An 11,945-nucleotide genomic window follows, 5' to 3' on the forward strand; every position below is an offset into this window, starting at 1 on the left:
GCTCCCCACACCCAGCAGCATGGATGATTATATTGCCAGATCCCTTCTCCTATATGGCATCATAAGCCAACACTGGGCCAGGAGGCTGATGTCTATGTCACTTCAAGACCTAAGTATTGCCCAGTCAACCAAAGAAGACTTTCATTTAGCTGGTAGAGCCACAGTTGATAAGACAGCATCGGTGACTCATTTGGAAGATGACTGCCCTACCCTGGACACACAGCACATTTTGTGTGGATTAGAAATAAACTCACAGAACAGGCATTTGGCTCAGGAGTTAACATGCCTCTTGGAATCCCCACATACCATATTAGAGTGCTTAGGTTCACATCCCAGCCCCACTTGCAATTCTAGCAATGTGTACTCTGGGAGGTAGCAGATGATGGCTCTCAAGTACTTGGGTCCCTGATACCCACATGGGAGACCTGGATTGAGTTCTTGGCTCCTAACTTTGGCCCACCAACTGTTGTGGGCATTTGGGGAGGAAGTGAACTAGTAGATGAAAGCTCATTCTCTCACTTTCTCTCTCTCCCGCCCCCTCCTGCTTTTCAAATAAAACAAAATGAACAAAATAAATATTTAAAGAAATAAACTTTTGGGGCTGGTGTTGTGGTGCAGTGGGTTAAGCCACCATCTGCAGTGCCAGCATCCCATATGGGCACCAGTTCAAGTCCCAGCTGCTCCTTTTCCCGTCCAGTTCCCTGCTAATGCTCCTGGGAAAGCAACAGAAGATGGTCCAAGTCCTTGGCCCCTGCACCCACATGGGATACCTGGAAGAAGCTCCTGTATCCTGGCTTTGGCCTGGCCCAGCCCCAACTGTTGGGGTCACTTGGGGAGTGAACCAGTGGATGGAAGATCTCTATCTCTCTGTCTCTCCTTCTCTAACTCTGCCTTTCAAATAAACAAATAATTTTTTTTTAAAAAAGCACACTTTTGTGGTACTAACTCACTATTTGGGGATTGTTATTGCAACATCTAGGAGCCTACACTAACATACTTCTCTGCCTACAAAGAGAAGGAAACAGAAATGAACAGATCAAAATGCTTCCTAAGAAGACAAATATTTTTCTTCACGTTGTGTGGAGCTTGCCTGGGGTACTTGGTGGGAAGGAAATGTTTACCAGCTAATGGCAGTAGAAAGTTCTCAGTTCATTCTAAACAAGCAACCATGTCAAACCTATCTCAATAGATGCCGAATATAGTTCTTCTAGCCAGGGTTCATCTCCCTTTATAAAAGAATTCCAGGGACTCACCATAGCCTTTGATATGATTTTTCACCACAAGCTGCATGCATGAGGAAGAGACCCACATCTTCTGATATCTGACCCAAGGACGGACTGTTGACAATCATTCCAGCAACCCTCAGGATGCATGACCAGGCATCCTGCGATACCAGATGCTGAACCCATGAACTTATCAGGACAGAGGTTCCAACAGAAAACACTGAGATTACATTGATCCCATGCTTAATTGATGGAATGAAAAAGACCACCAACAAGCATACACCAAACTACAGGAGATAACATAGAGCCTAATGAAAACCCCAACCTATTTCACTCTAGACTGGCTGAAGCCGTGGGAAAATATACTTAGATCCTGAAGGTCAGAAAGGCCTTGCCATCCTGGCTGTCCACTTCATCAGTCAGTCTTCACCAGACATCAGACAAAAACTTCAGCAAGCAGACCAGGGCCCACAGACTCCTTTCCACAATTTACCAGACATGGCCTTCAAGGACTCTAACAACGGAGAGCAGACTTTGAGGTCTGAAAGGCAGAAAAAAAAAAGAGAGGCCCAATACATGGCAGCCACCATCACTAGTTTCTCTGTCCATCCAGGGCCCTAAGGGGTGACGAATGCCTACAGGACCAACAGATGCCAGGGCCCCTCATACTTGCTTGTGCTACCACCACTGGAAGTGGAATTGCCCCTCTCACCTTCATGGGAGAGGTTCACCCTACAACCAAGGCCCAAACCACAAGGTAATCAAAAGAAAACAGCAGATGCCCCTGACTCTAGTCCTTGAGTAGGAGGATCCAGTGAAACAGATAACAGATGTGGACAACTTCCTCCTTCTCTACTGATGGGGCCCAGAGGATCCACGACTTCCTGTATTTTCCATTTCCATGGCTGAGCTTTGGGTCATCCTGAATGTGACCCAACAGGTTACAAAATGGAATTATCAGTGGGCGCAGGGGCCATATACTTAACCCTTACAACTTTCTCTAGGTCCACCTTTTGGTCATAGAGAGCCAATCCAAGCCCAGCCACTTCACTTCCCCTGTAGCGTGCACTCAAGGAGAAAGTATCTTGACTCATACCTTTTGTCTGGCCAAATTGCTCCACCCCTTTATTTGGCACAACTCCCAGAGTGGCGAACTTGACTTCTACCCTCCCTCCTGCTCCTAGAAATTCCTCTAAGATCTCTCCTGCTCACCCTAACTCTTGGGCCTACTCTTTTGAACAAACTAATTCAGTTTATCTCCTCCAGTATACAACATATCATTTCCAAATGGTAATGCAACAAGGGTATCAATCTCTTCAAAATCAAATTCTTCCAGATGAGGCCACCTATGGTCCCCTGAATAACATGGGCAGACATTTCTGGAACAGATCAGTCCCTTATCCCTCAGGATCTACCACCTGCTGAATCCCAGCAGCCAAGACCCCAGGATACCCTGACCCATTGGCAGACTGGCAATCTTAGGCAGGGTCAACACATCACCTCTGTACAGCAGGAAGCAGTTATGAAAGACAAGTCCTCTGCTTAAATGTGAAAGATCTGTCACTGTTGACCTGTCAGGGGGAATTTGGGATTTGCCTGGGGCTCTTGGGAGGCAAGAAAGTCCCTAGTTAATGGTAGTGGAAACTTCCCAGCTGCGTCCAGAATGACAACCCACCTGACTTACAGGAAAAACTCTTGGACAGCAAGAAAACTAAACTCAGCCAAGTTACAGGGAAGCTGCTCACCCCATATAAGCTCAAATCACAGCTCCTGCACAACACATGTACTTTTAGCTGTCCTGTCCACTGCCCCCTTCCGGTGTACTCAATAAACCTGTCTTTACTCTGTATCTGACTGCTCTGGTGAACTCTTACCACCTGTGACACTGATCCCAATTGGTTGCTTCCCTTCACACATGTGCTGTGATCCATATCAATGTGAGCTTTGATTACTGATCCATCTACCAGGATCAGTATTACTTCAGTGATAAGAAGAAATACAAATAACCAAATACTATTCACTAACAAAATGCCAGTCCCTTTCATTTCTAGTAATGTAATATGTAATATAAAATCCATCTTAGAATGACCATTTGGAAAATGCTAAGGTAGCATTCATTTCAAACAAGAAAATGTAGCACTTTTAAGTAATTGCCTATATATTAATACATCTAGTTGTAACTAAAAGTAAATTGTGAAATGTGAGCAGAGAATTTCATTTTAATGACTTTCCCCCAATATATGTAATGAATCATACAATGCTTGTACAAGTGATTACTGGTACGTGAAATTATATTTAAATAATAGGAAATTATGTTTTAAAAATTAAGTAGTTGAAAGTGTTTGCAACAGTGACAGAAACAACTAATTTAATGACTGATAATTGCATAATGTATCATAACTCACAAAGGCTCTACCATGAGGTAGCCTGGGCACTTCAGCAGCTTAAGTTGGCGGGCAAAGGGTGAAAACAAGGGCTTTCCAGGGCTAAGGCTGAGGGAAATAATCAGGTGTACATTTGACTCCCTAAAGGCCACTAGTTTAAAATTCAAAGCTGGTATCCAAATAAATGAGGGAAATTAGGTTTGTGCCTGGATGAGGCAGATGGAGAGGTGCAAAAAGCAAAGGATTTGACCAGATAAATGAGCCATGATACCAACCAACTCCAAGCAAAAATAGCCCTGACCTTGATGAAAAAGACTCCAATGTACTGAACACCACTTAGCACTTAATTTTCCTCTTAAATTGCCTACATGAATTGGGGCCAGTGCTGTAGCACAGCGGGTTAAAAAGCCCTGGCTTGCAACGCCAGCATCCCATTTGGGTACCTGTTCAAGTCTCGGCTGATCCACTTCTGATCCAGCTCTCTGCTGTGGCCTGGGAAAGCAGTGGAAGATGCCCCAAGTGCTTGGGCTCCTGCACACTTGTGGGAGACCCAGAAGAAGCTCCTGGCTTTGCATCATCTGAGCTCTGGCCATTGTGGCTATTTGGGGAGTGAATCAGTGAATGGAAGACCTCTCTCTCTGGCTCTACCTCTCTCTGTTACTATTTCAAATTTCTTCTAAAAATTGCCTACATGAAATCATTTTATTTTTAAAATAAAAATGTTTATGTGCAAGCCCTCCAAAGATATTTGGATATGGAGATGTTAATTAGAAGCTAGGTTCAGTTTACTACCTGAATTAATAGTGCACAATTATGCAATTCAATTTTGTACTTAAGAAAAATCACAAACTATTACGTTAGGGAACTAGGTGATCTGTCCCAAATAATTGAAACCATGAATAAATCTAGCAATGCCAGTATTTGAGTTTTGTTCCTAACTAAAACAAAAACTCAGCCATTTTTTAAAGGTATAAAGAGAAGAGCCCAACCTTCTTTAAACATGTTGAAGTCATCCAATGGTAAGAAATTATAAATAGAAACATTCAAGATCACTGAGGTCTTTAAGTTTTAATAGTCAACGGATTGCATGCAGCCTACCCATCTTCCCCCTCCAATCCTCTAACTCCTAAGAGAACACCCACATTTCTTTCCATGTTCCCACCTCTTCCAAATGACCATGTGTTTTAGGGGAGAACAGACCGAGCCACCATGCTGGATCCCAACTGGCCTAAACCAACGGTGGTGGTCATATGTCCCTTGCTAGTGATTGGATGGGCCTGGACAACAATAGAGAACATTTCTAGCCAATAGGACAGGATGGAAAGCTTTATGAAGGCATCCCAGAACAAAATTCATTAACTGCCCTTTTATCACCAGCCAGAAAAAGCCAACACACAGAAGTCAGAGCCCAGAGAGCTACCAAGAAGTAAAGCCAAATCCTGGCATACTGCTCCCCACAGCTGCCTGACCTCTGCACTTCTTGTTAGAGAAGAAAATATACCTTTTATTCCTTTAACTTAGGCTGTGCTGTTACCTGCAGTTGCAGGCATCCTGATATACCAGGCCCATTTTGTTCCTTAAAAATCTACTAATGTAGCGAAAATCTCTTCACAAACAAAAATTCAAACATTCCACGTTGGAGATAAAAGGCAGGCTTCCCTTGCCTCCCAGCTCCACTCCTTAGAAGCTACCAGGTTACCAGTCTCTTCCATATTTAGAACACTATGCCTGTATCACTAGTCTTTGGGAACCTTCGCCTGAATCACTTGGTCACCTACCACGAAAGGTGATCGAACTAACACACTAACCTTTTCTTCCGCCTCGCCCTCCCTGCTTCTTTCTCTTCCACTTCCCAATGTTAGGTACATTTCATAATTACCCTACAAACATGCCTTTTGTGTTTTGTTTCTAAATTGACTGGAAAACATTCATAATATAATAAACAACTTCACTGTACATTGAGTGATGAGATACTTGAAAGAAATCAAATCTACCTTGTTTTCCCAGAGAGATTCCCAAGTGTCAAATTCTAATGAACACTCTTGATTCTTTTTTAGATTGCTTTATTCCTTCATAGGGATTTATACTCAGACCTTGAGATGATCACTTATTTATATCCTAACATTTACACTCATCTCTTTATTTTGCAGACACAAAGATTATTTCACCAAAAATATGCACAGAGATGTGTTGTACATGTTTATTCTATTTCTCACTGACTAGGCATACCTCAATTCACTACTCACCTGTCAGACCCTGTTTAACACTACTGTTAACATTGATCCAATCTGTAAAATGAATGTGATTGCTACTTTTTTGAGAATCAGAGATAAAGAGCTCCTGGCCACAGGTTCACTTGCCAAATGACTGTGACAGCTGGGACTAGGCCAGAGCTGGCCTAGCTGGAGCCAGGAACACAATCCAGGTCTCCCACATTGGTGGCAGGAACCCAATTACTTAAGTTATCCCTGCTGCCTCACAGAGTCTGCATTAGCAGGAAACTGGAGTTGGGAGCTGGGAATCAAACCCAGACAGATGTGGGACTTGGTTTCTTTCTTTTTTTTCTTTTTTTTTTTTTTTTTTTTTTTTTGGACAGGCAGAGTTAGACAGTGAGAGAGAGAGAGAGAGAGAGAAAGTTCTTCCTTTTTCCGTTAATTCACCCCCCAAATGGCCGCTATGGCTGGTGTGCTACTGCCAGTGCGCTGTGCCTTTCTGAAGCCAGGAGCCAGGTGCTTCCTCCTGGTCTCCCATGCGGGTGCAGGGCCCAAGAACTTGGGCCATCCTCCACTGCATTCCCGGGCCACAGCAGAGAGCTAGACTGGAAGAGGAGCAACTGGGACAGAATCCGGTGCCCCAACCGGGACTAGAACCCAGGGTGCTGGCGCCACAGGCGGAGGATTAGCCAAGTGAGCCACGGTGCCAGCGGGGACTTGGTTTCTTGACCATTAGGTTAGACATCCACTCCAGTGAAAGGTTTAGACTCAAACAGTCATTTGCCCTTTATCTTAACAGTCACAGTTTCATTCTTCTGTGCTCAAATGCAGTCTTACTTTAAAAATACAATTTAGTACAATAATGACTTCTATTTTGTTTTCATTTAAATTATACTCTCATTATTTGCATGACACTGGCTATGATAGGTGTAAACTGTTATTTAAGTAACTAGTGCAGTGGCAGTGATCAAAAGAAGAAAAGCTGATGAAATGCCTGCTAGGTTAAAGGAAATCACAATGAGTTCTGACAAGACAATCCTTTTCAAGCTGTTATTTCAAATGCACACATAGTTCGGTAATGGGAGCACAAGTATTAAGATAATATATGCTATCATTTTTGCTTTATTTTTATTTCATATGTGTTCAATCATGTTTCAAAGATTTTCTTTATTTTTTCTTCTACTGTTAAGGCAGTTTTGGAGGGACTGGCACTGTGGTGTAGTGGGCTAGGTTAAGCCTCCACCTGCTGCGCTGACATCCATATGGGCATTGGTTCTAGTCCCAGCTGCTCCTCCTCCGAACCAGCTCTCTGCTATGGTCTGTGAAAGCTGTAGAATATGACTCAAGTGCTTGGGCCCCTATACCTACCTGTGAGACCCGGAAGAAGCTCCAAGTTCCTGACTTTGGATCAGCTCAGCTCCAGCTCTTGCAGCCATTTGGGGAGTGAACCAGCAGCAGATGGAAGACCTCTCTCTCTTTCTTCCTCTTTCTGTCTCTCTGTTTCTCTCTCTCTCTAATCCTGCCTCTCAGGTAAGTAAGTAAGTAAATAAATCAGTATTTAATATGATTAAGAGTGCTTGCTAGAAATGGTTCCAAAGACGGCTGGCATTGTGGTACAATGGGTTAAGCCACTACTGGTTCAAACCCAGGCTGTTCTACTTCCAATGCAGTGCCCTGCTAATGTGCCCAGGAAAGTAGCAGAGGATGGATGGCCCAAGTGTTTGGGCCCCTGCACCCACGTGGGAGACCCGGAGGAAGCACCTAGCTTCTGGTTTTGGCCTGGCCCAGCCCCAACCATTGCAGCCATTTGAGGAGTGAAGCAGCAGATGGAAGATCTCCCTCCCTCTCTCTGTAACTCTGCCTTTCAAATAAATAAAGTTTAAAAAAAAAAAAAAAAGACAAGAAATGGTTCCAAGGGCCAGTAGGTTTGTCAAACAATATAGTTGTCTCTACCATAGATTCACAATATAGATCAGGATACTGAAAATCCTGAGAAACCCACTGTCCTAGCCTGGCTATAGACTGGCTGCCTTATGAAAAACTGTTCCTCTCTCACAGATCTGGAGGCTAGCAAGTCCAAGATCAAGGCAACTAAAGATTCGATGTCTAGCCCTATTCCTGGTTCACAGCCAGCTGTCTTATACAAACTCACACAGTGTAAGAAGAGAGTGGGTTCTTAGGCCTCCTTGATAAAGCAACCACATTTTTGAGGGCTCTGCTCCCATGACCTAACCACATTCCAAAACCCAGCCTACTATCACCTTGGAGGTGAGGATCGCAATGTATGAATTTGGGGGGAACAAAGTACATAACCACTGAGATCATAGTACCCTCATACAAAAACATACTTAACAAGTTTCAAATATTAATGCAGCCTTCTCAAATTTATTCGAAGCTGATTTTTTTCACAGCATACTTGATAACATCTTGTAGAACACTATTCTGAAGAACAAGCTGCTGTGCACAGATGGAATCATAACTGAAACTCTACTAAAAGTGTCCAAGTTAAAAATTCTGTCCAGAAATGCTCACTATAAATTCTTTTCCAAATAATTTGTTCAAACATTTAACTTTGCTGCCATTCTGTTCTCAACCTGCTCCAATCAGGCATATCCCCACCACTTGATAAAAAAATTTTTTTCCAACATCATTTGCGACATCTCTATTGCTTTAAAGAAAAAAAGGTCAGTTTTCAGCCATCATTTTATCAGTAGCCTTATTATATCTATAAACTTTCACTTGGTGATTTCATCCAGTCTCAGGATCTTAAATCTAATCTACATTTGGAAAATTCCATGAAGTACATCTTCAATTTAGCATTCTCTCCCAAACTCCATTTTCTCATCATCTCAAATGTGGTGTACCCAAATGGAAAAATCACCATTCTGAATTTCCCTCTTAAGTTGCCTGCAGACTTCCCTATGTAGTTTCTTAAAGGAAATTCTACTTTTCCAGTTATTCAGACCACCAAACTTACTATTTTGTTTTCTTCTTTCAGGTCTACATCCAAATCATAAGCAAATCCTAGCAATCTGTTTGCAGAATATATCTGCAAGACAACTACTTCCCACCATTTCTACTGCTACCACCCTGGTGGGATGCACAAGCTACGAAGATTTCTCATCCTGGAATACTGAAATAGTCTAACAGCTCTCCCCATTCCACCATTGCCCCCTGTGTAGTCTATTTTAATCAACACAGCAGCTAGAGCAATCCCTTGAAAATGCTTAAAAGATGAGTCACTTTTCTGTTCAAAATTCAGCCCTCATGAGATTCCAAAGCCAAATCCTTTACAAAAGTTGACAGAGCCCTACAATGGTCTGCAAGGCCGCCTCCAACTTTCATCACTTTTATGAACTCTTTTCCCACTACTGTCATTTGCTCACTGGTCTCCAGCTACCCTGGCTGCTTTGCTAGCTCTTAGAGTGTTTCACACAAGCTTCCAGCCCATGCACATAATTTCAAATCTTTGTGCAAATTCACCTTCTCAGCAATGCCTATGCTGACTGTCCTATTAAAAACTCCAATACACCTTCAACCTTTGTACCCTCCCAATTCTTCTCACTGGTGCTATGTTTCCTTTTTTTCATAGGGTTTATCACCTCATGTAATAATTTACTTATTCATTATGCTTAGTGTCCATCTCCTTCCATGTGACTGTAAACACTCCCATCCTGCTCACTCTTTAGGCATTATAGTGAAGATAGATACAAGCGAACAATAAATGATGTAGGTAGTTCCATCTTGGGGAGAATTCTAAAGAGTAATTGGGGATGGAATTGTTGAGGAGCAAAGAAGAAATCTAAATTTGTAGGACAAAGTATGCCGGCATGGTAGAAAACACTCATACTGCATATCTGCTGTTATCCCCCCTCACTTTGATGTAATGCTAATTAAATGTGGATTCGTATTGACTGTTTGACACCATCATTATACAGAAGGAAACCCTGGAGCAATTAGGTTAGGAACCCATGTCTGATTTACTGATGTAATACGCATCATAAGCCTGAGAATACTGGAATTTTCCATTACCTTCCAGTCCATGAATGTCAGGGATCTTTGTGGGGGCAACTCTTCCTTGCTGCTAATTTGCCTTAAACACCTTGCTAATCCTTAGGCAACTGTTACAGAGGACTACATCAAAGGGCAGAGAGCTAAGAAAAGCAGTTTCCGCAGAGGTTATTACATCTGCATTGTCTTTTTTGAACAGAAACCATGATTCTAGGTAAGTTGTGAGAGCTCTTCCGTGGTCAGCATGCAGAAGCTGTTGTTCTCCACATGTGCCAAACTGAAAAAAGGCTTTACTCTGGGAGCTCAGCCAATTTTCACCAGCACTGTCGCCACTTCCAAGTGGAAATTCACTTCACTTCACTCTGCCTTCTTATCATACCTCACTACTCTCACTGGAGAGCTTTCCTAAGGATACTCTTTTAAAAAAAAAAATTATTTATTTATTTGCAGAGCTACAGAGAGACAGAGGCACAGAGGTGGGGGAGGGTGGTCTTCCATCTGCGCCGGTACCCTCTCCAGTTGGCCACAACAGCCGGAGCTGCACCAATCTGAAGCCAGGAATTTCTTCCGGGTCTCCCACGCAGGTACAGGGGCCCAAAGACTTGGGCCATCTTCTACTGCTTTCCCAGGCCATAGCAGAGTTGGATTGGAAGTGGAACAGCTGGGACTCGAACCAGGGCCCAAATGGGATGCTGGCACTGCAGGCAACAGCTTTACCCGCTATGCCACAGTGCCAGCCCCAAGACAATCCTTCTTTCAATACTGCTTCTTACTGCCTTGGACATTAAGGTCCCCATTGGGAGAGTTGCCAGCAATCCTAGCCCCAAGCCCACAGACAGTTCTGCTGTAGAATCCAGGAGCTGGGGGCAGACACTGTGTTGGTTGAAGTAGGTGGAAATCAAACCCGGCCACTCCACCTGGAACTCCTTAATGGAGTGAGCTGATCTTTAAGTGGAGCAGATTTGTAGTTAGAGCGGGCACAGGAACCACAAGCTAAGGGTGGGAGTCACTGGAGAGGGCCTTCCAGGAAATGGTTAAATTGCCTCTTGAGCACCTTGTTGAAGTCCCTTAGTTTTCTGTTGTCCCTGCTTAGTTTTCTGTTCTAGCCTCCTGCTGATGCTGCCTCATCCCCATCCCCTTCTCATGAAGGAGGTGATGACCCCCGCCACCCACCTGGGATCCAAGATTTCCCTCCCGCCTCTTGGCTTTGGTGCTCTGGCCATTATGGGCCTTTGGGGGCTGCACCAGCACATGGCGGATGGGGGCAGGTGTTGTGGTACTTCAGGATAAGCCACTACCTATTATATCAGCATCCCCTATCCGAGTAAGGGTTGAGTCCCAGCTGCTGTTTCCAATCCAGCTCCCTGCAAATGCATCTGGGAAAGCCCTTGCACCCACATGGGAGGCTCCTAGCTTCAGCCTGGCCCAGCCTCGGGGTAGTGAACCAGTGAGACTTAGGTAGTCATTTGCATAGGGTATGTAGGCTAAACTGCTTCACTGATCATTTCTTCCAAGTGTAAGTTTCTCACTTTCTAACTTTGTATACTCAATCTGTATGAATCATAAAAGGGAAAATTTTCAAGTTACTGGGGAAGCTTCTCTGTTGACTAGAGGTGTAATTTTCCAGTTGCTTATATACCAAACGACTCATAGACATATGTAATGACAGATTATCTAAGAATGTTTCTTGATATTTACTTTGTATCTTATATCTGTATGATTCAGAGTCCAAGTATGTAAATTGCCAAAAAGATCAGAAAAAAAAAATCCCAATAAATGTTTAGAATAGGGAAAGCAAGGAAGATAATCAAGCCCTGGAGAAAAAAGAACACATGCAAATACAAAAATGCATCCTTAAAGTTAAACCTGATTATAAAATGACACATTTTGGGGGGTGGAGGACCTCATTTGTTTAAGACTACAGATCATTTTCAGCCCTAAATTCAAGTTATAGCTATTATTGAGAACAAAAGCACTAAATATAACTCCCAAACAAGAAAAACACGCAAATAAATTCACTTTCCTAAGTTTTCAAATTAAAGATGACTAACAAAGCTTTATGCAATGTTTCCACTATCCCCACCCAGACCTAAAGAGGAAAGAACTGAGGACAA

This window comes from Oryctolagus cuniculus, chromosome 3 (genome assembly GCF_051225735.1).
Source record: "Oryctolagus cuniculus isolate XC-2025 breed Fujian yellow rabbit chromosome 3, ASM5122573v1, whole genome shotgun sequence".
NCBI classification, from domain to species: Eukaryota; Metazoa; Chordata; class Mammalia; order Lagomorpha; family Leporidae; genus Oryctolagus; species Oryctolagus cuniculus.